At 37.4% G+C, this 26,340-nt stretch overlaps 1 pseudogene; it reads right to left on the minus strand.

Moving 5' to 3' along the window:
- Positions 1-23,498: 23,498 nt before the first annotated feature.
- On the minus strand, positions 23,499-25,622 carry LOC122136773 (annotated as a pseudogene).
- Positions 25,623-26,340: the final 718 nt, after the last annotated feature.

Genomic DNA, 26,340 nt, shown 5'->3' on the forward strand with positions numbered 1-26,340 from the left:
ATTTACTTCACTGCTTCACCATCATCAAATCACAACTGACCCATATACTTTCTTCATGCATGATCTTATCATGCACATTGAAAGTTCAATAAATCCAATTGGTTTCAATCGCACGCCTATAGTCATATTTAACCATGTTCATATTTTTAGGAATGTCATTTAAGTAGCACTGACATCAGAGTTTTATTAATATTTTGAATTAAGTTTTTAAGTTATGTTAATTTTAAAATTTATATTTTCTGTTTTAATTTTAAATTGAAGTTTCAGTCATTTTGTTTTTTTATTTTTTTATGTTAGTTTTTAGTTTTTTTTTTAGTATAATAAATTTTTATTTTAGCTTTAGTTTTTCATTTTTTAAAATTTGTTATTTTATGTTTTTTCAGGTAATGTTTTTTTTAAATCAGTTAAAACGTTTTTATTTTTTATTTTTTAGTTTACTAAAACAATCCGTTTTAATGCAAAACGTAATTTTTTAAAATTAACAATTTATGGTAATTTTTTAAAATTTTTAATTAAAAAATAAATTTTGAGTGCGAAATCTTAAATTTTGTTTAGTAAAATGACAAATCTGTATGCTATATTGTTTATTTGTTTAGAAAACTGTCCCCAAATTTTCTTCAATTCAATTAAAAAATGTTAAATTTGGGCCCTAAAAGTTTTTTTTTATTTTTTTTTAGTGTAATGTTTTAAAACTTAAGTCAAGAAAACCCATTCCAATCAATGTATTTACTGGATCTTCACATCTGCAAAGTAAAATGAATAAAAAAAAAACTTTTTCTTTATTTGGTTTAAAACATAAACACATCAGTGCAAAAGTAAAAAATTTGCGGGGCGCCCCCTTTGCCCGGAAAAACTGCGTTTGGTTCACCCCCTTTAGAGATGTCGGGAGAATAGTGGGCCAGTCGGCTTCAAACCCAAGTCATTTATCCCAACGGATGCTCTGGATCCCCCTTTAAGGGGTCCTATCCCCGGTAACAAAAGCGGTCGCATTATGGGGAACTTTTGGCTGAGCCCATCAATCATTTTCGTCTGCATTCAAAACCTCTTTTTTCCCGGCAGGGGAGAGAAAGTGTGTAAAGAGTTCTGATACACGGCCTTTTTGGGTTTTCCCCTCAGGGCGGCCCCCGAAAACGCTGGTGTGGGAAAGTGGCTCACTGAATCACTTTTTAGGTTCAAAGAAAGAAAGAAAAAAAGAAAAAAAGAAAAGAAAGAAAAGAAAGAAAAAAAAAGGTCTGCAATTTTGGCCCTTTAAAATTTTTATATTCTAAAACTTTTTGCTTTATTCATTCTGTACATTATGGCACTGATACCCGTGTTCATTTTTTGTTGATATTGAACCATTTTTGGGAAAGCAGCGAAACAAAATATGTTTGTGGTGAAAATATGAACTATTTTTTTTTTAAAAAAAGGGGTTTTTCTCCGATAAGTTGATAAAGTTTATAAAAAATTTTTTTTTTTTTGTTTTTTAAAGAAGATTAAGCTCACCATGGGTGCATTTATTTGCTCAAAAAAACATAAAAACAGCAAAAATGTGGTAAATTTATTACAATTTAAAATAATGTTTTCTATCTTAATGTTTTTAAAAAGTAATTTATTTCGTACAAAGCTTTATTTTTTGCTCATTACTCCCGTCTTCAGTGTCAATCCTTCAGAATCATTCTAATGCTGATTTGCTGCTCAACAAAATTTTTTTTTTTCCCGTGTTGAAATTTGTGCGCTTCATATTTTTTTTGTGAAATAATATATTTATGCTTTAAATATTTATTTATTTTTTAAAAAAATTTTTATATATTTTTTTTTTTAAAATTGTTTTTAAAATACTTATAAAATTTTTTTTTTTTTTTTTTTTTAATTTTTTATTTATATATATATATAAGAACAAAAAAATTTTTTTTTTTTTTTTTTTTTTTTTGGGGTGATGGTTATACAGCAGTGGGCTCTTGAAAAAGTCTCATAATAATTTGGCTACTAAAAAAAAGTGATTATAATTTAGTGGGTCAAGGGATCTTGGGATAAACCCAAAAATGAACATTTTGTTCCATAAGCTGTTAGAAGACAAAAAGGGATTTATTTAAAGAGTGCTCTCTTTTCCAATAAAAAAATAACCAGTGACTATCAGTGTTGGAGGTACGCATTAGCATTACAATTAACACGAGTTACGTAATAAGATTACAGTTTAAGTAACTAGTAAACAAAACATAACTTTTAAGTTTACAAGAAAATATCTTTTACTTTTTCAAACAAGTAATGCAAGTTACTTTGTTTTGGCATTTATTTATTGACAGCTGTCCTGTCCCCGTGTTGACAGAAATCAGGAGTAACTGCCGGGTCCTCTTTTAAAGCCTGAGGCTTGTTCATTTCACTTTTGGTGCGAAAGAGGTTATTTGGTTATTAAAAAGTAATAAACAAGCACAGCCCAGGTGACAAAAAAGTAACACAAAAATAACACAGAGCATAAAAAGGAACAAAAAAGTGCATTAGTTGCTTTTTATGGAGTAACATAATAATGTAATGCAACTTTTAAAAGTAACTTTCCCAAAAACTGGTGATTATATCCGTCAAGCTCCAGAAGGTCATCGAAGCAGTCATACAATACTTTGTTTGAGAAACAGACAAAATGTAGTTGCTCCTCACTGAAAATCTTGCAAGACCACAGGATTCTTTATTTCTCATCATTAAACTGTGGTATATATACACTCTTAATCTCCTGTGTGGATGTAAAATAGCAGGTCTTTTCCCACAGGCCAAAATGATGAATATCCCATCAGCGCACCCACACTACTGTCTGCTTTTCCATTCACACCCAAAAACGGCTTTGTCCACAGAGGGACAGTGCACAAAAAAAGTACCACTTCCATAATGCGTCCATCCACTCATTGGCCATATTCAAGGACAATAGAAGCCCCCGACCCGTCCTGTAGGAAAGCCAATTGGGTCAATATCAAGGTTCCCATGTAAACCACACGCATCCAAATCACAAAAAACTTACAAACAACACCCCCGCCAAACCCTGACGGGAAAGTGCTTGCCCCCGGAAATGAAACAGAAAGACATGAGACTGAGAGGGGAACCATAAAATAAAAGACTGGCGCTGACACACCCCGTAAAACCCCCCATCTGGGGTAGATGGAGACGCAAAGGCTGTTGTTCACAGACTCTGAGCCGGCCCTGCAGTTTAACAACTGGATCCTTTTCATGATGTGATTTTTAATTAAATGAGCTACGCAAAAGGATCTAAACGGGGGGGAAAAGGGGAATTTACGTATTGCATAATCACCATCATTTTTTTTATTTTTTCTAAAAAAAATAACTGCATCATTTTGGACTATATGCTTTTTGAGTTATGTGAAAATGTTAATTTTTTGGGCTCATTGGCAATTTCTCTAATCAAAGACTTTCAAAAATTTACATACCAAGGACAGATTAATTTTAACACAGAAGTCCACCACACTTAAATGTAAAATATAACTAGTGTAAAATAATAAATCTTAAAATATAGATAAAAAAAAATTTTTAAAAAAAAAAAAAATGTAAAGTGTAAAAAAAAAGAAAATTTTGAAAGGTGTTTCTTTTTTTCTTTATTCTATTTATTATTTAATTATTCTACAGTTTTAAAATTAATTAATAAAAAATTTCAAAATTTTTTCCCCCATCGCCCAGAAAAAAATTTAAAAATCCAAAATTTTTTTTAAAATTTAAATTTAAATTCATTCATTCATTCATTCATTCATTTGTTATTTTTTAATATTGTTTCTTTTTTTTTAATATAAAAATCATAATCATATTTTATGTAAAAGGTTTGTAATGTTAAGGATTTTCAGAAATGGTAACTCTTTTTTTTAAAATTATTATATATATTATTTTTAAATATTTTAAATTTTTATTAAATATATCAACATGCATACAAACACACACACACACATTATTTCAAAAACCTAACATTAATCTTTTATATATTCTTATTGTTTTTCTAAAACGTGGTAATGGGAAATTTCAACTGAAAGAAAAACCATGAAATGTATAATTCTGTTTCTCAAATTAAAACTACTTTCTGCCCACTTTGCAAACAAATTAAGTTCAATTTGAAATCTAGATGGAACTCAATTAGAATTTTGCATTTTGTGATTCAGCTTTAGTACCGTCCGGGTCGTAAGGTTTGTTTGAGCAGGCGGCACGGAAAGGGGGCCCCCCTGGCAGGTGGGCTCTTTGGGGCCGGGGGGCAGGCCAACAGTTTGGATCTCAAACTTCCGTTGGTCAGAAAAAGCGGACTGGAGAGGGGGTGGGGATGTTTTGAGAGGTGCCCCGGGCCCGGGCTACATTTCCCCACAAATGAACAGCATTCCTGTTCCACCTGAGGGAATCTTCAGTCTGCGCAAAAAACACGGGGGATGATCACTAACTGAGCTTTTAAGGAGGGGTTTCAAACCATTAACTCTAAGGGGAAAATAAAATGCTGTCGTCCTATGAAGCCTTCCAAAAAAGGGAAGGAGGAAAAAAAGGGGCTTTTAAACGGGAACCCCAAAAAAAAATGGTTTGTTGATCCCTAAATTTTTTTAAAAATCAAGCGAATATGAGGGAGGGACACATTTCTGCAAACCAAAAGAGAAAGGGGGAATTTTGGCGGGATTTTATTTCTAAATAAAAAGTGAGATGTTTTATACACACTGCAAATTATGTTTTTCTATTCGTATTTTTATTTTGTTTCCAAAAGCATTTTAAAACAAAAGAAATTGATATTGGGGTTTTATTACAGGAAAAGTTTTGGTTTCTGAAAACTGTTTCAAATTAGTGCCCAAAAAAGGAACAAATATCTAAAATTTAAAATATAATAAAAACCATTTCAAATAGAAAACTACAATTTTTCTTATCCCACTGAAACACTCAGAAATAAGGTACAAACTGTCACTGGGGCAAAAACCCATTAGGTTCTATATTACATTTAAATATAAAAGTACCTTTTAAAGGGACCAAAATGTCCCTTTAGGGCAAAATGTACCTTTTAAAAAGGTACCCCCCCGTGACAGCTTTTTTAACTTTTTTTTGAGGTGTATTGTTTTTGATTAGCTAAACTCCTTAATTGTATACATTTTTTTTTTTGGAAACAAAACTTAATATCTTAAGTCAGTATCTTTAATTAAATTTTTGGATATTTTTAAAGAAAAAAAAGCCTAATCGAAAAAAATTTATTATTTGCAATGTAGGTTTCAGTAAGTGGCACATCTATTTCATAAAAATGGTTTTCAACATATGTCAAAACCCAAAAAACAATTTTTCCCTGTGCTTAACCTTGGAAAAAATAGCTAACGTCACAAGATCGTGTCTTCTTAACTGCCGAAAAATCAGCCCGGCGTGGTAAGTAAGGGTCTTAAAGGGACAGTTTACCCTGAAAAAAACGTTCACTTTTCTGACCCTTATTCATTCAGAGCAAAACAAAAAAAAAAAACATACAAGGAGTAAAGATGACAGTTTTTATTTCTGAGTGAACCAAACCTTTTTCAGCTGAACCACTGACAAACAACCTTCTCAGTTTTGCATCAAGTATCAAGAACTTTTTTATTTTTTCCAAAAAAATATAAACGAAACTTTGTTAAAATTGCGTAATTTGTTTTAATGAGCAACTTATTATGTTAAAAGAATCATCAAAAAAATGTTTCAACTTAAAGGTATAAATTTGTGCTGTCAAAAGATAAATGCAATTAATGCATCCCAAAAAAAGTATTTATTTTAAAAATAGTGTTACTGGTAATTTTCTAGTATATATAAATACCACAGTGAGTATATATCTAAGAAATTTTTTTTGTTTATTTCTATATTTATATATAATAAAATTTTTGGGAAAAAATACGTCAATCATTAATATTTTAAAAAAATAATGTAAGTGGCATTTATATACAATAATAAAAAAACACGTACACACCATATTATGTAAAAAAACTTTTATTTTTTGGGTGCAATTAAAAGTGTTAAACATTTTTAAAGCACTATTTTTAAAATAATCCTGCATTTTTGTAACTTGCAACCAGCATTTATTGCCCGGTTTTTTACTGCTAAAGCTTTAAAATACCATCAAAATATGTTTTTAGAATTTAAACTACTAAATTCACACACTTGTTTCTCTAAAAACAAGTTCAGCCAGTTATTTTACTTTGAAAGTATTTTTTTTCAATGTCTGTTTTTGTTTTGGTCTGTGACTTCACCTACTAACAGTTACCCAATAGTATTTCGACACCACAGGTTGCCAGTTAGTGGAAAATGCAGCGTATTGCAACCATAGAAGCCTGCAAACAAACGGATCAGAGATCACAGATTCTACTTGACCTAAAAAAGCCTCGCATCCATCTAAAAACTCTATGAGCAGAGCAATATTAAAACGTGGATAAATCAAATCATCAGCTTACAGTGTAAGATTCGTCACCTTCCAATGTGAAATGCACTATTGCTGTGCGAGTTCTCAAACTGGCAACCCGCTTCTAAGCTTGAGTCTGAAAAGGAGGGGTGGGAGAAACAACTCTCTCTAATATTTTGAAAGTATTTTGACTGCAGTACCCATTTCAACCACTAGGTATCAATATTATATACTGCACCTTTAAGTTGTGGCAACAGGTCCCACTGAATTTCTTTTTACAGTGTAAGCAGCACATCTACAGTATGTTATTCCCCAGTGCTGAACTAGCACTAACCAGCAAAAACTAGCTAAGACCAGCAAGGAAATTCATGCAAAGGCCGTCTTTCCAGCAGAGTAGTGTGACCTTTTCAAACAAAGGTCTGTTTTTTAATAATTTATATTAGCAGATGCTTCACACATGGCATTATGTTGCTGAAGCTGCTCTCGGCGAACAAAAAGTGTGTGTGTGAGTCAGTTGGAAACAAATGCTTATATTTAGTGACCGCGGGCTCTGTAGAGGAGAGGCCAAGTGGATACAGCCCATCTGCAGATGCTGCTGCGGACTCAGCTGGAGGCTCGGCCCACTCTCCAAGGCGAGAGTGGAGGGAGCCGGCTAAAACAGCGGGACACGCCAGTCGGGATCTACAACCACCAGAACAACAAAAAAGCTGCTCACACTGTGTATGCATTTAATTGGCAGCTAATAATGGATTTCAGCATACCCTCCTTTCTCCCAGGTACTCTAGCAATGTTTTGTTCACAAAGGGCATGCATGGAAATAGTTTTAAAGCAATAGTTCATCCAAGAATGAAGATGATGTCATCATTTACTCACCCATATGCATTATTAAATGCAACATCCATGAATTATGCACCAACTTAATACTTAAGGTTATGGGTGTTCAGTTCCAACACCCTAGTTAGTGGTGAATGCTACAGTTATTATTTTCAGGTCATGATTGATAAGCAATTAGATAAAATATTTAGTCACAAAAATGGTTCCTCAATTGAAAGTCATTTCTAGCAAATGCATAAATAAAGCAATACTACCTGTAATATATATAATCTTATATTATATATATATATATATATACAGTCACATGATCTTTCAGAAATCATTCTAATATTGCAAATTGCTGCTCAAGTACAATTCAGATTTTATCAGTGAAACCAGTTGTGCCACTTTTTACAAAACTGTATACATTTATTTTTCATGAATCTTAAGTTCAAAAGAACAGCATTTATTTGAAAATGAAGTGTTTAACATTATAAATGTCTTCACTGTTATTCTTGTATACATTTTGAGCTGAATAGGCTAAAATTCTGATAAAAATTCAATTAAATACTTTCCTTCTACATTGTTCAGCCCTACTTTCCAGTAACACCTAATCAGACCAATGTTACTTTATATAATAAATGCCATTACGTCACGTCATTTAACCACAAGGCCTTCTTTCTCTGTGTAATATCAGATAAGGAACAGCTCTTCCAGCCTCTCTCTGTCTTTCACAAATGGTTATAGATCTCCATCAGGATCTGGCTGCTGCCCGAGACTCCAAAGAGCATAAGGTGATTGCATGCAGGAGCTCTATAATAATGCTGATGCTCAGTTCATAAACACAGTCATCACTGCAAACACACACACACACTCACACTGTGTCCTTGAATGCACTACTCTGGCTATCTCTCCTGCATGGTCATGGCTGTTAAGCAGCAAGGCCTCTTGGGAGATAAGAAAGGAAAAACAAAAAGCGAGTGCAACAGTGGGTAGATATGGGATACAAGCTCTTTTTACAGACTGTTGTGAGCTCTGTGAAAATTGTTCGGTCTGCACTACAAGCTAAGGTGACACTAGTGGATGCAGTATAATAAATGAAACAGTTCCATTCTATAATCTGAGATCGGAGCATGCAATCCAATCCAATACAACGCCTAACATGATTTCAAGAGCTGGCATATTTTTTAGAGCAATCTGACAGATACAGTACAGATGCCATGGCCACCATCAACACATAGTCTGCTCGAAAAATGATGTTAAACAGTGGCCCCAAACAGTATTTCTTTACATTCATTAGATTTGCATTAATCTTGCTTTGATTACAATAAAATCATTAATAAATTTCAAAAATGAACAATAACAAACAACAATGAATCCTAAAAATCAAATAGCCTAAACAAACTAAATAAATAAATCTCAATAAATAAAAGTATATAAATCAACAAACAAGTAATAAATGCAAATAAATTCAAGCTAGAATAAAAGCAAATTATAAAACAAATAAAGCAAAAAATCAAGTAAATTAATAATAGAAACAATGAAAACAAATAAAGCAAAGAAATAAAAATAAGTACACAAAAATCAATAATAGTAAAGCAAATAAATAAAAAACAAATAAGCCCCAATGATGATGATGGAATGAATGAATGAATGATGAAATGAATTAATGAATGGTAAATTAGTGAACGTAAATCAGCAAATAATAAGTAACTAAATATCCACCACATTGGCAACAAATGCTTACACAAGCTTTCTTCTAAAAACATTTTATGAATTTATCTAATTTTTTCAGGTTTCCCTTTCCAGAAAAGCCTCGTTCTTACGCAACTGAGGAAGCGGTTTGGCTTTAAAACGAACAGCTGTTACTAGTTTTTAGCCCTGCTGCCCTAAAGCCACTTTGCAGCATAAAAGTAAACAATAAATGACTAAATAGATGCAAGGGGAAGACAACAACCTAATCAACAATTCAATTATGCACTTGCAACTATAAAAGGTTTAGAAAAGAAAACAATGCCTAAATCCCGGTTCACACTCACAGTTAAGGTGGACATTCTCTATTGGTAGCACCTTCTATCCTTAAAAAAAAAAAAAATCACCTTAGAATGACTACCAACCAATCAGACATGAAGAAATTCAAAGCAATGTAGTGTAGAGATGGTGTACCATGCAGATGCACACAATAACGGGCAGATATGACAGGAAAATAACTGCTATTTGTTTGAAAGCTGAGAGACTGAAAGAGGTTGACGACAATAGGCAGGAATGCACACAGAAGCATGTGTAAATTACACAGCATGTCAAAGCTAATGAGACCTCATGACTAAATCCAGCAGCAAGAGTGAAGACCAGCCTGACAATGTGCACCACCGCTCAGGCGACCCCCCAGATACGAATGTGTTTTATGCTTTCAGCAGCACAAACAGAGCGAAGGAAGAAGCTCTCGTCTGAACTGCCCACAGGGAAATCCTTCGAGAGATTCCCCTGAATGTGTGAGCAGACATCAGAAGCGCTCTGGAGGAGAGCCAGAGAGGTTTAACCTACCATCAGACACACCACACCCCCCCGAGGCCACAGCCCATAATAGGCTCATTCTTTCAAGCTCGCTCGCGTTCTTCCTCTTTAGCTGCAAGTTTAGCATAAAATGAAGGTGATTTTTCTCACTTCTGCTTCACTACCCTGAATCAAATGTGCAATGCACACTTAACTAGAATTTTTACATTTTCTTAAAGAAATGTGAGCAGAAGAATGCCATCAGGATGCTATGATGGTGGCTGTTGTTTGTCAGGGCATTGCTATGTGGTTTGCTAGCTACATAACAGTATCATTCATGTCCGTGTGCACAAATGAGTTAGATGAATGCAGATGAATAATTGTTAGTGGCTTTGTTCAAATCACCAGCCTTTAGTATGGAGCAGTAAAATGAAGGGCAACAACAATGCCTGATTCATGAATCATGAATGCCTGAATTCCACACATTCTGGTTACCTGGATCTTTTCACATGAACCGTTTGAAGTTTTGAAATATTTGTATTAATGAATTGGACCTTTTCAATTAATCGGTTTTTAACCCGGTTCACAAAATCATTTCGTTCGTGGAATTGAGACTAAATCATTATTTTGATGAAACTGGACCTTTTCAATTATTCAGGTTGAACTGGTTCACTAACTGATTCATTCATATATTACAACGAACATTTTTTAGACCTTTTGATTAATTGGTTGAACTTAGAACCAATTCACAAAATGCTTAATTCCTTTCAACAAATTTTGGTTTATGAATCAGACCTATTCAATTAATCAGTTATTCTGGTTCACAGAATGATTCATTCATGTACTGTATTTTTTTGATGAGTGAACTAGACCTTTTTCAAATCAGCTGAACTAGTGCACCAACTGATGTCATTCACATAATTTTGAAATGAACTTTATGATTTAGAACTTGTTAACTAAATTGTTTGGAACTGGTTTAACGATGTTTCGTGTGATAGTAAATTTCAATATTATATATCGGACTGAACTCCTGGCTGAACTCTTGTGCTGAACTAGTTCACCAAAATCAAAATGGCTTCACCCTCACTTTTCGAATTAGAATATTACTGGTAAACAATTTGTTTTGGATGGATTGGACCTGTTCAGTTTAACTGGTTCACAAAATTAATTTATTGATATGAAAAGACATAATTAATTTGTCATTCCTTGTTTTTGAAGTAGTAGTTCCGCAAAGATATTAATACATCATTTAACACAACCTTTTCAATTGACTGGTGCAAACCGATTATTAATCCAAAATGATTATACATGAATTAGATCGGCGAGCCTCAGTACTCGGAACAAATTTGTTTCAAAAAATTGGACACTTGGATCTGAAAGTTATTCATTTCAACAATCTTACATTCTACAGTCAATAGCGTCACTGAACTCCTCATCTAAAACGAAAGAAAACGGTCTCTTTTGACATGTCCTGATTCTAAGCGAATGAATATATATTTGAACCAATGCTAAAAAGTAGGCCACAAAGGTCAAAGTACTTTCCCAGTCCGACAAAAAAGGGACACATTTCACCTGAGCAGTTCAGAAGTGTAAAGCTTTTATACTTGTGGTTGATTTTATAACGTATCAGTCCCTGCACTTTGGTTCTAAGGGTTTAGATTGACCGTTATGCAGTTTACTTGCAGGTGTTTCCTATTTTATGGAGTCCCCACACATTCCTGTGCCGGCCTTCTTGTTTTAGAAGGACCGCTTTCCCTTCAATAGCATCTCATTTTCATTCACACCGCCATCTATCACGCGACTCCCCACAGAGCGCGTACGAGGTATATAGCAGCAGCGCGAGCCGCTGAAGTAGCAGATGAAGCATGTGTGTGCATGCCTGCTGAATCTGGGAGGATCAATATGGGATGAGAGTGTTGATGAGAATGCGCTAAGTAACTCATCAGAAAGCTGACTGTATTTACACACCCACGTTCCCCTCAGACGCTGAGGTAAACACCAACCAGTCAACGCCTTGGCAGACACGTTCCCCCAGTGATCACGCATGGTTTGCTTTGGTGATCCCCCACAGGCTGATTGGAAAAGCATCGTGTGTACATTTGACATTGACATTTAGACTTCCCGACCAATTCTGACACACAAGAGCTTGAGAAAAAACACTAGAACATATAGAGCTCCTGCTGGATTTTGCATCTTAGAGGCTGATAGCTTAGAGAAGAATCAGCAATAGAAAAAATCCTAGATATCCTTAATATCTTACTTTTTCAACATCATTTTTAACAAAAATATATTTGGATGGATGGATGGATGGATGGATGATCTCTGAATTCAAAACGATTAATTTCTTTTCAAAAAATCATATTGACCTAAATATTTGTAATATGGAATATATAAAGCTTATAACAGCATCAGCACAGTCTAAAACGCATCAGCTCTGAAATGCAAACAGCATGCTTAGGGCAAGGTTGTTCACAATGCAAAAAAATGTGCTCATCTAGTATACCAGGGTCACTACACATAGACACCACACAAAACCATAGACTCACGCATCAACCTCCCGTCCGCACTCATTTCACAGGCAGTCAAATCCATCATGCGTCGAAGATTCCGAGCAGCACAGCAACACCCACCATCAATTCATTCTACATAGCTGAAAGGCGCAGATATCAGGTCTCTTTAGCGGAGCGCTGAGCAGACAAGACATTGGAAATAAATGACGGGTAGCGGGTTCAACACACGTGGGCTTCCCAGCGGCCAGAGCGGGCGCGCCACTGTAATGTCTTTGCAGTGATTTACTCCATTCATTACCGTGAGATGCTGTCATCTCTCTCAAAAAACCAAAATCTGTCCACCGTCCGGACTGGCGGCTAATGAATCCAATGCCACTCTAACTTAATCAGACTGAGAGCCCTAACTTCAATGTTCTGCTATTTACAGAGACAGTGAACACACCGACATGGACAGAAGTTCTTTCTCTCCAGCACTGAAATCCATGTTGAATTTAGAACATTTTAGTAAAAATTACCAGTCATTTTAGTAATACATGAAATATCGGCTCGAAAAGTTTCAGGGTCAGTAAACACTTTTGTGAAAAAAACATGCCACTACTTTGGATTTAGCAAAGACCCATAAGCATGATGAAAAATGAAAGGAATGTATGCTCTTTATGTTAGAATTTATTATGTTCCTGAACTTTATATTCAGTCAACGAAAAAAAAAAAAAATCCAGTTTCACCAAAAGTATCAAGCACAGTCAAATTTATTTTTAATTTAATAATATATAATAATAATAATAAATGTTTCTCTGAGCAGCAAAGTAAGATATTAGAATGATTTCTTAAGGCATAGGACATGAAGACTGGAGTATGCTGCTGAAGAGATTGGAAGAAAACCAAAACTCATTGTAAATATATTCAAAAAGACAAGAAAGTTATTTGTAAATTGAGATACTCATTTCACAATATCACGGTTTTACGTTACTATTGATCAATCTGGTGGGAGGATAAAAATATGACCCTACTGTGCAATAAAATTAAACATTAAGGAATTAAATTAAAGTGATTTATTAATAACACCAGGTGAAACATGGTTAATAAAGGATAAGATTTTTGTATTTTATTATTTTAATTTATTTCTAAATAATCTTTTGAATATCATGTAATTTTTTATTTAATTTTAAATATTTAAAAACTTTTCTTTTTTTTCTGCCTGCCAGCACAACATTAAGGTTCATGACATAGAAGAGTATATTTTATAATCATTTTGGGTTCATTAATGGTCTGTAGCGCACCAGCAGCGCAGTAACAAAATTATGCAACGACGGTTTAATAATGTCACGGCACCAATAATAAACATACAAGTATTGTCCTTATTGTCAGCAAAACAGCATCGAGGGAAAGGTACATATTAGCCGTTTTCTTTTTGAAGACGGAAAAGGCAATACCATGACAAAATCCCAGCCTAATTGCATTATCAAGGCAGAGGTATGACCTGTGGGTATATGACAGATGCACACACACTGAGACCAGTGGACGGTTGGGACCGGTCTCAAAATCAACTGATCTGCCAGTCGATAGGACCGTTGTTCTAGTATGGCAGCGACAAAGGTCGTTTCTGCCAGGCTCCAGGTGGCTGCTAATCGCATCCCATCACCCATGTAGCGTGACTTCTGATGTCTAAAGAAAACTGCTTTCCAAAACCACTGCACCTGTCACTCCCTCCCCTCGACCCTTCAAGTGCACCGGCGCGGTAGACCTCAGACATGCCGGCTGCTCTCGGGGTGCAGAACTGGTGAGAACAGGTTTGGCCGCGCCGTATATTGCATCTCTCTGGAGCAGTAAAATAAGTCGGTTTCCTAGGCATAAGCGAATAACGACAGGGTTGTGCTGACTCAAGATTTTTGTGTGTACGTTTATGCGGAGCTGTGGAAACTGACCCACTCTCCGCTCAGTCCACATAGTTGACGGAAAGTCCTAATTAGCCAGAGGCAAATCCCACAGTCATTACACCACAAATACGACATTATTATGAAACAACGCTCACTTCTTGGCTACCAGTACATAATAAGGTTTTGGATTCTGGTTCGTGCCTTTGTTCGCATCTACTGAGGCAAAGATAATTAGGAACTGATGCGGTGGAAAGTCTAGGACACAACATAAGCCCAACTCGCACCCCTTTCTCATACATAACACACACAGTTAAATAGCTCTAACATCAACGGTCTCCAAATTTTATTGACTAGGCACCATGCTTTGGGGGTTTTGCAAAATGAGGAGTTGTGCGGCAGGTAGTTTAAACTGAGGCATAAAAAGTGCATTCACTATCAGTTCGACCTTCTTTGTGCTTACATCCTGTTCTGCTACAACCCTTAAAGAAACAGAAGTGTATTGTCAAGTGTTGCTATTAGTATAACTTCTTTTAAACTAACAAAGGAAAGTATGCTTTGAAGTTTACTTTTTATGTAATATATTCCTCAGAACATATACTAAAAATGCCATTGAAGTATACTTGACTCACTACTTAGCAAAATAAGTCTACATTAATACTTGAACTTACTTAAGTATAATTACTAAACCATTCAGTCATTTACGACAGTGACAAACGCACACTAAAAACAAATAAAAACCAAAACAAAAATAAAATAAAAACAATAAAAAAAATAAAATAAAAACAATAAAAAAAAAAATTTATAAATACTCTACGCAGTTGTGTAATGATCAAAAATGAACAACTAGTGTTAATAATGACAATCGAGTTGAGTGTATGTAGGAAGAGGCAATGTTTTGATTCATTAGTGTTGCCAGAGTCTTGCTATAAAAAAAATAATTAACAAAAAGAAAAACCCACACAAGGAATCAAGCCCATAATAAACTTAAATCCATCTCCTGTTATCTTGGAAAATAAGCGACATACAAAATTGTTGGACACCTCCTTACTTTAGTACTCTCCTACAATGATTGCTATATGAGCCCGATCCCAAGACGACAAAGCCCAACAAAAATGCGTAACAAAAGCAAATGCTGAAAACCAGTGGATCATGGCAAACCCTCCAAGAGCAAGTTTTGAGAAGTTAGCCTTCCCAACCTGAGAGACAGCAACCACGACGGCTATGGTGATAGATAATTTTTCTGCAACAAAAATTTTAGCTGAAACTTGTGGTCCTTGGTAATTCAAAAATGCCAGTGCCATGAAAACTGACTCTTTCAAGACAGTGTTTATTTAAAGATAAGAACTGGTGTCAATTCAACTGTTCGTTGGATGTGACAAAGCGTGCACATGACAACAGATATACACAGTTAATTATATCATCAAAGTATACAATTCCGATTGTGTGAAACTTGGATGTTTTCCATTGTTTTAAAAAGCCATATAAAAGGAATACAAATTTTTCAAGCTTAACCTTTTCCGAAGTAACTATTCTTATTTACACCCTTTTTGCAATGTGTGATGCTTCTTGCAGGCACATAGTCATGGTTCCCGTGCTAATTTTTGAGTCTAGAGAGGAACGCTCAGACCCAATCACGAAAGTTAACTGATTGAGGAACTTGAGTAACTGTGTTTTCGACAGTTCAGTGCGATTTGGTAACAACTGGTTCATACTAGGCCCTAGAATGCTTCATCAAAAGAATGATTCGTTCTCTGAACCAGATAATCACTAGACTGTTTGCCTGATGCGCTGGATTACAGTTAATAATGTTGTAGATAATGTTTAGTTTCTTGTCACAGACTGATCATTTTCGCTTTCATAAGACTTCATCAGATATATATGTAAGGCGTCTCGGCTAGTAATTCTGATTTGCCTGAGGTTGAGGTCACTAACGGTTGCCTGTTAACAAATAGCATTATAACCTTGTAATGCTCAAAATAGGCTAACTCCTAACTCTCGCCTTGTTTGAACCCGGGTTTGCGAATGAATCATGACAGTATAATCATGGTGCCCTGGAGCCCGACAATCCCTCACGGGTACAATTCAAGGAAAAAAAAGAGAAACCTCCACTAAGTACCGGATAAGATTCGTCATTCACGGCAGCAGAACATTGGCTATTTTGTAGTGCAGACACCGCAGGGGACCAGAGGAAAGAGCTACGTCAGAATGAGAAACCACAGATGCCAATTTTAATTTTTCACATGCTCTTAATGGCTTTATGCGATACTTACTTGGAGTCAGTCGTGTCCGCCCAGATGCAGACGGTCCGCGGTTCCCTGCAGCGTCCCGCCGCGAAAACGGCGCTGGTGTCATCTCTGTCACCTTCAGCGCTACGCACCGTACAATGCACAAATCAAAGAGCAGCAGCGGCCTCGGCATGATGCGGAGATGCCCGCCGTCACAGCAAGGATGTATTTACTTCTTAGCCTGTATCATTAGCTGTCATCACAGCTGCCTAAAAGAATTAAGTTACCTTGTCTTCACAGTCGACTCGCTCCTTTGAACATTAAATCCGCCCTTGTTCTGTTTCCACTAGTCGTCAATAAATATCCTGGGGAAATCCAGCTGATCATTTTATCAATAAAGAAAGACCAGCTTTTTGTAGCAACAGAATGTGTAGTTTCCAGCTAGCAGCAGGGTTTAAACGACCTTTGGCAAACCAGACAAATTTTAACTTTTCGTTCATTATGCTAAATTAAAAAACGTTTGCCTTTTATACTTTCTGTTTCAAATTTAACATTTTAGTTAGTTTATTAATCAAAAACATTATGATTTTGATTATGTTTTAACCACAGTCTTATGATCAAAAAAACAAAATTTCTTGAGCAAAATATTAGAATGATTTATGAAGGATCATGTGAAGACTGGAAGTGAACGATGCTGAACATTCAGCTTTGCTTTACAGCAATAATCGATACATTTCAAACAGATATCAAACAGGAAACGCACATTAATTTAAAATATAATACCATTTCACAATATTACTTTTGGTCAAATCCAAATAAATGACAGCCTTGGTGAGCAAAGAGATAAGATTTTTTTTACAAACCCAACAGCATAACTTCATCTTGCAAGTAAAAGAACTAAAAGACATTTCTAAAGACTTTTGAGTTTCCCATTCTGTAGCACATTTCAATAAACGTGTGTATCAATAGCGATTTTTGACATCCCACTTTATGAGGTGATATACAATTAATCAAGTTGAATCAATAATGCTCGAAATGATCCCGAAACATTAGGTTCGAACAATATATCAATCTATAACCAGTGCTAACGCACCATTTTGAACCAGAAAACTTCAAATAACCAGTCACGAGTCCCTTAACACACTAACACACACTACCCCCCCATCAGGTTTTAAAACAATGTCAAAATCGCCACTTATGATAACAAGGACTGCAGCACATCTCGAGATATGAAACAAAACAAATCTCAGTCGATTCAATTAACAAACCTTACGCTCTCTTGAGCGCATGCCAGTTTGGAGAAACTGACAGTTTTCTGAGTTTATGACTGCACTGCTGGGAATTAATGCAAATTTCTGCCACTCACCCGAGAGAATATTACCGCAGAGAGAGAGGTTGTGGAGATTTCATTGTATTATTATTGTGGTATTTCTGGTTGTCTGGTTCAATCAGTACCCATTTATGGATCCTTCCACTCTCCCGCTGGACTGCCTGCCTTGCCTTCTAGTCCTCCTTGTGAAGGGCACCGGCGCCACATCGTCCGTCCTCACATCGAATGGTTGTTCTACCGTACAACAAACGCACGGCCACAACTGGCGGCCATCGGTATGAACGAGATGAAAGTGAAATGAATGGGCACATGAGTCATTTGCAGAATGAAACAGAGCAGACTGTAGGTTGATAATATGGGTTTCATTTTTACGCCTTGCAGCGCCCATCTGCACGAAGGTTGAGGTGACCAAACAAATGGCCAATAACTTTTATGCCCCCCTAACTGCAGTGTACCACCAGCACCCGGCATCAGAACATGCTAATGAATGAGGCGAGGACAAAATAAACTGGATTCAAGGATATATGGAACAGGCTAGATCAATCCTATCTCACGATAGATGTGCAAAACAAGAGAACCAAGAAAACAAACAGGACCCCAAACACACTAGCAGGCACAACTCTAACACTCAATGGAAATGTCATAGCAATGTTTATAGCAAATCTTGTTAAAACATCAAGCATCATGGCGGTGGGTTTTTGCTGAAAACTCAGTTTACCTTCCCTCCAGCCCCACCTTTCGCGCTCTTCTCCATCTCTCTCCTCTCTTGCCAAAAACACTCCTTTGGGAGCCCAACCACCGTGGTTGCAATGTGCCTCCTTTTGGGATGATGTGTACGAGCTCCACGTCAGTCAGTTACCACCCGTACCGCCCAGCCGTTGCCGCCCCCCCCCGCCGTTTAGGCCTTCCGAGTAATATTGATCGCAATTCAAATTCACAGCCTGCCACTTATATTCAACCACAACACGGCACCATCGACTAATCCTTGCCAGTCTGGGTGATGCTAATTGAAAACTGGATCTTACCCTCGTTATCATTGCCCGCTGTCCTTCCCATTTTTCTCTTACTCCGTAGTCTAATTCGGCTCTAATTAAAGATACGTCAGTACCTTAAACAATAGTAACGCTGCCCTCAAATCCTTACACACCGGCACTCAATGCGGTGCTAGCCTTACCGTGCTCCCGCTCACCCCGTCTTCTCCCGGCCTTCGTCCTTCAGGCTCTGTTGTACACCAACAACGGTTTCTGCTGGCCTATTGTGCAGGATATGTATGAAATTATGTTGGAATGTGTGGTATCCTGCATGATATACATAAGAACAACACAGTTTAACTTTTTTTCAACTACACTGCCTCTTAACAAGCTTTTTCTCTAATAATTTATAATTAAACTATAGTCAATGCTATTCCACAAACTACAAACTACTAACGAAAAGTAGCTAAATTGAGGTGATGGCATTAAACAGACAACAAAAACAAATATAAATAGAACTAATAAAACAAGCGAAGACTTTTATGCCATATTAACATAACTGAATGCTAAAAACTTAGCAAAGAACAAACATTTTACTATTTCGCAACCACCATGATAAACTAACAAAAAAATAAACAAACACCATTATTTACTTAGCTAAATGCAAAAAACGTAACAAAGAGCAACATCACTGAAGTATTTCGTAACCGCACTAACTCAAACGAGTGCTCATATTGAATTAGCTTAATACAGTGAAACTATTTTGATTAAAAAATATTAATGAAATTTTTAAAAATGTACAATTTGTAAAACAAAAAGTAGCTAAATTGAAGTGATGGCTTAAAGCAACAACAAAAATAGATCAATTTACACAAAATACAACTAATAAAACCGGCGAAAACCACCATTTACATAGCTGAATGCTAAACACTTAGCAGAGGAAGCATAACGAAAAAACAACTTTTAGGCTAACTTTTTCGAAACCCAACACGATAAACTAGCAAAGAAAATAGCAAATGTAGTCATTTATACATAGATGAACGCTAAACACTTAGCGAAGAACAAAGCTTTTAAACCCATTTCAAAACCACACCCGTGATTGCATACAGCAGTCAACAGTAAACAGATCAATTTAAACAATGCAATAATAATACTAGCAAATATACAAAATAAAACATTTAACTATTTCGCAGCCACACTTTCTCTAAACCCAAGCTGCCCCCTAATATTTCTATTTAAAAACTACAGTCAATCATCAGTAAATGTCACAGGAACCTTTCATTGATTTTGAATCATTTATTGAAAAAAAACAACCATATAAAATGAGCCAATTCCTAAAATGAATAAGACTTTCATGCGAGGAGTGAAGTTTTTGTAGTAATGCTAATTTTTGGGAAAAAAAGCAGCTTGTTAATGCAAAATCTATTTTGAAAAATAAGAAAGGGTTTATGTCACGCTAAGCTATCTACCTGCTTGGTGGTACAACAGGCTGCATCTCCTAAACTGAGTTCACATGAAATATTGTGGGCCACAAAAATATGACCCATATTCTTTCTTCAGCGGGAACTGAAATGCCTGACAAACGAGTTTTGGATAACGTTAAAAAAGGTGGCATAGTTCTCTGAAACCACAGGAGGACCAGGGCACAGTCAGGTACTTTCCAGAGAAACAGCCAAAAATAGCCACCATTCCACTCAAAGGAGCACTCCACACAACAGGGGCCGGCACACACACACACGGGGAAGTCGGAAGGCCGGGAGGGAACGGGATGTGGAAGGCACAAAGATACACAGACGCTCAAGAGCTCTTGCGCCAAGAGGTTATTTTAAAAAAACACTTTAATCTCTCATCATGGAGCCACAAGAAATGAATTGTTTTCCAAAAAGAGCCAAACGGTCAGGCCTCGTCCTCCCTTTGGGGTGATGCATCGGCTGGTGTTGTTATCCAGGCCAGCAGTTAGACTATTCTTATTTTGCTATTTAAAAGCAGACTGTGGTTTTTTGGAAGTGGACCAGACGACATTGTGGAAACGAAGTGACTTATTCCGCATGCACGCAATACAAGAGCGTGTGAGGTCAGGATATTGTTTTTCTTGATAGGCACTGGAGGCGCCCTGTGACGTACAGTTTATCATTCCCCTCTCTATTATTTCAGACCTGTTTTCCTAGCATTAGCGTGACAATTTGGTGGTGGGTTGTTCCTTGTGAAAGTAACAGCTCGGTATGTCTTCAAAAAACAAAACAAAAAAAAAACCAAAAAGGTTTAATATTTATAAAAATAAAAAAAAAGAAAAGAAAAGAAAAAATTTTCAAGAATTTGTTTTTTAAAATAAGTTTATAAATTGTTTCCCAAAGCAGTGCAATTTGTAAAAAAAAAAAATATAAAATATATTTTATGTTGTCTATACTTAATTAATTATTAACTTCCATATTTAAGATTTTGAAAAGGTAATTTAAAATGTAATGTTTTATGCAAATTTAATATTTTTTCAAAATTTTACTGAAAAAATACAATAGTATTTATACATTGATCCATTTTCCCATAAGTAGGACATTTAAATACAATAAAAAATGTTACATAATACATATATCATATTTTAAATGAAAATAAAACTACTGCTTTCCATTTTTAACATTGGTATTGCATTTATCCAAAATAGTATAAAGTGTGATCTTTTTCCCCAAAAATTAGAGAACTGTACCATGTGCATATAAATTAAATAACTTTTTAGCAGTATATAATATAGAGATGCCTTCAAAGCAAACACACAAGGTTTACAAGTGCAAAAACACCAATTTAGATTCAAGGGCTCTTGGTTCGGGGTTTTGGGTTTTCACATGAAAATGTACTGCACAGTAGGAAGGACCCGGTGGTGTTTTTTTTGGTTTGCGCAGCTTGTTTTCACCAGCAAAACTGAAAACCTTGCAGCGAAGTCAGGCCCAGCCAACGCTTTCCCATTTAACCCCGTGGCCAATTCAAAAGGGAAACCATCGGGTCTGAAGGAGACTGCCGTTTTGTGATTAGCGCCCAGGTCGGTGGGGATTTACTCGAGACCGGGCAGTCCTTTTCCCAGGTCTGCCATTTTCCCACACAAGCTCGCTACTTTCCCTTTCTGTGATTTACGTAGCTACTGCGAGCAGCTGGAAGATTTTTTGCCGTTCTGGAGTTGAAGTCTCTCTTGGACGGAGAGCTCTTTCAACGGGCCTGCAAATCCATGAGGGAAGATAAATCCTGAGCGCTGGGGCTGAATAACACTCCGGAGTGGGAAAATTAAGCTTTCCCGCCCGTGAACAGGAGGAAAAAAAAAAAAAAAACATAAACGCCTGAAGGGGGCAATCAAATGAATACAAGATATGAAGGAAAGAATGTCGGCACTTAATCATTTGTTGATGATTAATGAAAGGAAGTCATATATTAAAGCTTCAGGCCTCGGGGACGTGTGTTTAACCGAGCGAAAATGAAAATGCCAGTGGAATTTTAACAGAAAAGTTCGTGGTGTTGAAAAGAAGCTGTTATGAATGTACAAACCTTGCTGACATTTGAGTCATGAAGCTGTAAACAAAAACATCATGGAAAGATACAGATGAGTGGCACACAAAAACGAGAGTGAAGGAAAGAAATTGAGAGAGGAGTTGACAGTATCAGAAACGAGGGACCATGGGAAATTTAAGAAGGTCATTTCCTTTAAATAAGGCTGAGGGAAGGAAACGGAGTAAAAAAATAGCAGAGTTCCTCAAGAGACCCCAATCCTCTCGATTGAGAGGGGTGCTGGCACTTTACACCAGAGTCTTCAAGGGCGACAGCCGCGCCATCAATCCAGTTTTACCGCAGGACCTAAGGAACACCTGGCTCCACGGCGAGATGATGCTGTGCAGCCGAGATTTGTTCTGCCCTAGCGATTTTGGTTTCACCAAGTGACTTTATCACTTTACAAACAGGTGGTTGGTATCCTTCAGCACTTAATTTAGCATGGCGGATTAAAGATGTCAAAAATCCTTGGGGAAATCATGGGTCATTTCGGCTCCTTAAAAACGAATAGCCCCTTGCTAATTTAAGAGGTCAAGTCATGGGCCATTGTCAGTAAATGCAAATGAGAATTAACATTTGATATTAATTACCGTATGGCAAACTCATTAATGAAGGGATCTTTGCCAATTATGACTGAATGGATAATAACAACATTGGGGGGATTTATATTCCTACGGTAGATGATGAATGTATACTCAACGCCCAATTATTGGGTTTTGCTTTGAGTCAAGTACAATTAACAAAATGAAGGAAACCATTTGCATAAGTTTAAATTTCATTTAAAAATGCAGCTTCGGCCGACATTATACAAAAATGTCAAGTGCTTTGAAAAAACCAATATTGAAGAAGTGAGGGCCAGCCTTAAACGAAAGGAAAAAGGTTAGTTTGAAAATTTAAAAAATGTGAATTAAAAAAATGTACAATACGCTGATGTAACTTATTTTGCATGCAAAAAAAAGGTTGCAATTTGCAAATGCTAATTTTTTAAGTAAAAAATTTCAACCCTTTTAAGCAAAATGTAGATGGACAATATGTATCGAGAGGGGTGATTAACTTGGGGATTTTGCTTGTGATATAAAAAATGCACATTTAAAAAACTAAAGCTTAAACTAAAAAAAATTAAAATTTTAATGAATATTTTATAACGTGCAGTATTACACCCTATGTTGCATACGGTATGACTTAAACAACCGTGGAAAAATAATAAGAACGCTGCTTTTTAATCTCTTTTGTTTCCATAGAGGAGCATACATATGAAACTACAAGAGGGGTTTTGTAAATGAAATTTCATTTTGGGGTGTACTATCCCTTTTAAATGAACGGATAGATAGCAACCCTGTTTTCAAACAATAGCCCTTGCATGCTAACAGATGATTTTGCCCAATTGCCCACTGCAAAACTTTTTTCACCGCTGAATGGAAACACGAAACATACGTGAAAATGACAGGGCCTTTGAGGAAAAACGACTCTACAAATCCCAATAGTCCCTTTCTGAAGGCAGCGGAAAAGGTTAGACAGCATGTTATTCCTAAAAGCACCTCGTTTTAAAAAAAATGTCACGAAACACAGGGGCAAAGATTCAACAAAACACTTCGACAAATGAACACTGAGGACACTGGACAATACGCAGGCTGAAGAATAAAGTTTCAGTGCAGCAAGAAACTTTAAAGCTACATGAGCCAAAAGCCAAAAGTGTCTCACTCAGCCCCTCCAACAAAGATTAAGCACAATGCAAACAAGTGTACACGTGTTGGTCACTAAAAAATGCACTCTTACCTTGGATCTCAACCACACTTGCCCAACTTTCTGTAACTCGCCCATCTTCCCCAAGTACCGGTCATCCAAAAACTTGTCCGTGGCTCCGACAGGTGCACCTTCCCGGCAACACCCAACTGCTCCATAAGATTGGCTAAGTTGAATCATTGGACCAGACCCAAACTTAAAGCGCCACCAAATCCCAAAGCACGGTGCCCGGTGGACGCCAACACGCATGTTCACCATCTTTTCTTTTCTTGGACAGAACTGCTCAATGGCCTGGATCATCCCAACCCCCATCTCTACACAGCAGTAGGCGTGGTCCTCTTTGGTTCGGGACAACCAGCCACGCAATAGTAACAATCCCCCCAGCGTGTGATCTTCTCGCAACACGGAGCTCACACAGGCGACGGCGTCCGGTAGTCGTTGAGGAGTCCCACTAGGGCATGCCCGACTTATTGGCACTCATCTTGGTGAATCCCACAATGTCGCAAACAGGAGCTGACCGGCTCCATGCGTTTCATGTTGAACGGCCGAAAGATGATCTGCCCAGGAATCGAGCCCTTTTTGGGTTTGGTGCTCTTTGGGCTGAGGCGCCCCCCAATGACCCCCTCCCGGAGTAGCGCTTAACCGAGTTGTCATTGTCGCCATCGCTTGCTTCATGAGCTCATCAGCCACCCACGAGGCATCACCGAGTGGATCATCCGCTCCTTCGGGGCCCTTTTTTCCACCTCCAAGCCTTTCCCATGCATGATGGTTTGGCCGACCTTGAGGAACGTGCTGCGGAACGCACTTGGGACATAATAAAAAGGTGGATGCCAATGACATGGGCAGAGATGCAAAATGGCCCTTCCTGGAATCAGCCAGTAGAGCGTTCCAAATGTTCCTCGGTGGAGTTCCTCCAGCCATTGCCTTTGAATCAAATGTATCCAGCCAAGAGTCTCAAAAAGCACTGAGTAGAGTAAGCCGAGCAGGACCCGAAGCTAAAAACGGACGGGAGGAAACTGTAGAAAACGAAAGCACCTCCATGCTAGAGAGAAGGTGCCAACTGGGACAAACAAGGAGGATTGACCTCCACTGCGGGTGGCTTCAACCGTCAGGTTTTATCCTCGCACACTGAAGTCACCCGCGTTCTTCATCCTCAAGGAGGAACATTAAAGTCACTAAAGCCTGAGGTCTGGATCTGAGGTGCAAGTGAGGGCAAATGTCCCACGATGAGCAACAGCGAGGCTTTGATTGTAGCAGTGGGCGAAAACCCGGGGGTGAACGGAAGACAAACAGGACAGAGCAGAGGAGTAGGAAGGCAGCCGGGGGGCATAAGAAGGCAGTCCGTCACATCGATTAGCATTACGATGAAAAACAGCCCCAGAGGAGGCTTGCGGCCGCCAAATAAAACAACACACAGCGGAAGCGCCGTTGCGCTTTGAGGGAGGCAGCGTCGCGGCAGGCTTCCTCCAGAATGTTGGAGTCAAATTTGGGGTTCCGGGAAATGTCCAGCCGACCTTCGAACAGCTGCGGCATCTTCCTTTGAGTCCGAGGCCTTTGACAACTGGTTTGGGATGGCAGTTTCGCCTGAGCTACAGCTGGAGGAGATGCTGTACTTGCAATGTTTGGAGCCCCCGATGATGCTGCACATGGCCCCTGGCCCCAGACTCCCACGCTGCTGTTTGTGTGGTTTGCGCCGTTTGATCCGCACAGACAGGGCACCATCCCGCTGGAGTCGCAGCTTACTTCGCTGTTGTGAAACAGCAGATGTGATGTTGAGGAGATGCATGATACGTTAGATCAGAGGCAAGCTGGGAGAAATGCAAAAAATGATGAAAATAAGGTGCTTGGGTGGAAAAAGAATCAAAAGGGGGAAACAAATGGAGATGGCACCGAACAGCTCTGCCGACTAGATGAAGAAAAATTTACTCATGCATTTTAGACAGTTCCAGGTTTTTGAGTTTTGGTTATTTCCACCTCATGACGCAATACATTCTTTCTCTCTTCTTCTTTTTTGACGACAGGGTCGGAGGGGTTTATCCAAAGCACTTGGGAATCTTGACTTACTACAAGTGAATCAAAAATGCTCTCCTGATGAATCAAAGTACATAATAACACCACAAAAATGAACACTCAAGTCAAGGACTGTTTGCTTTGACTCCTTAGGGAACTTTTTAACTCCATTCTGATCCCAAGTGCACAATTTCCCCATAAATGAGCCATTACATTGGTTTTCAAGAAGAAAATTGTATTTATGAGACCATTTAGAGGACTGTCAGCATTTATGCTCGATGAAAAGTATGGCATTCCTCATATCCGACACAGTCATGCATAATAAAGCCCAAAAAACCTTGATCAGTAAACATTTAAAAGTCCAGCACTTTTACTTTTTTGTCAAAAAAAAAAAAAAATGTCCAAGTTGAAAACATGATCTGTTTCTAAAATATTTAAGAAAATTGAGAAAAATAACTCAACACGGTTTTTAAAAGAAAACCCTTTCCCCTCTT

The sequence above is a fragment of the Cyprinus carpio genome, chromosome B3 (genome assembly GCF_018340385.1).
Source record: "Cyprinus carpio isolate SPL01 chromosome B3, ASM1834038v1, whole genome shotgun sequence".
NCBI classification, from domain to species: Eukaryota; Metazoa; Chordata; class Actinopteri; order Cypriniformes; family Cyprinidae; genus Cyprinus; species Cyprinus carpio.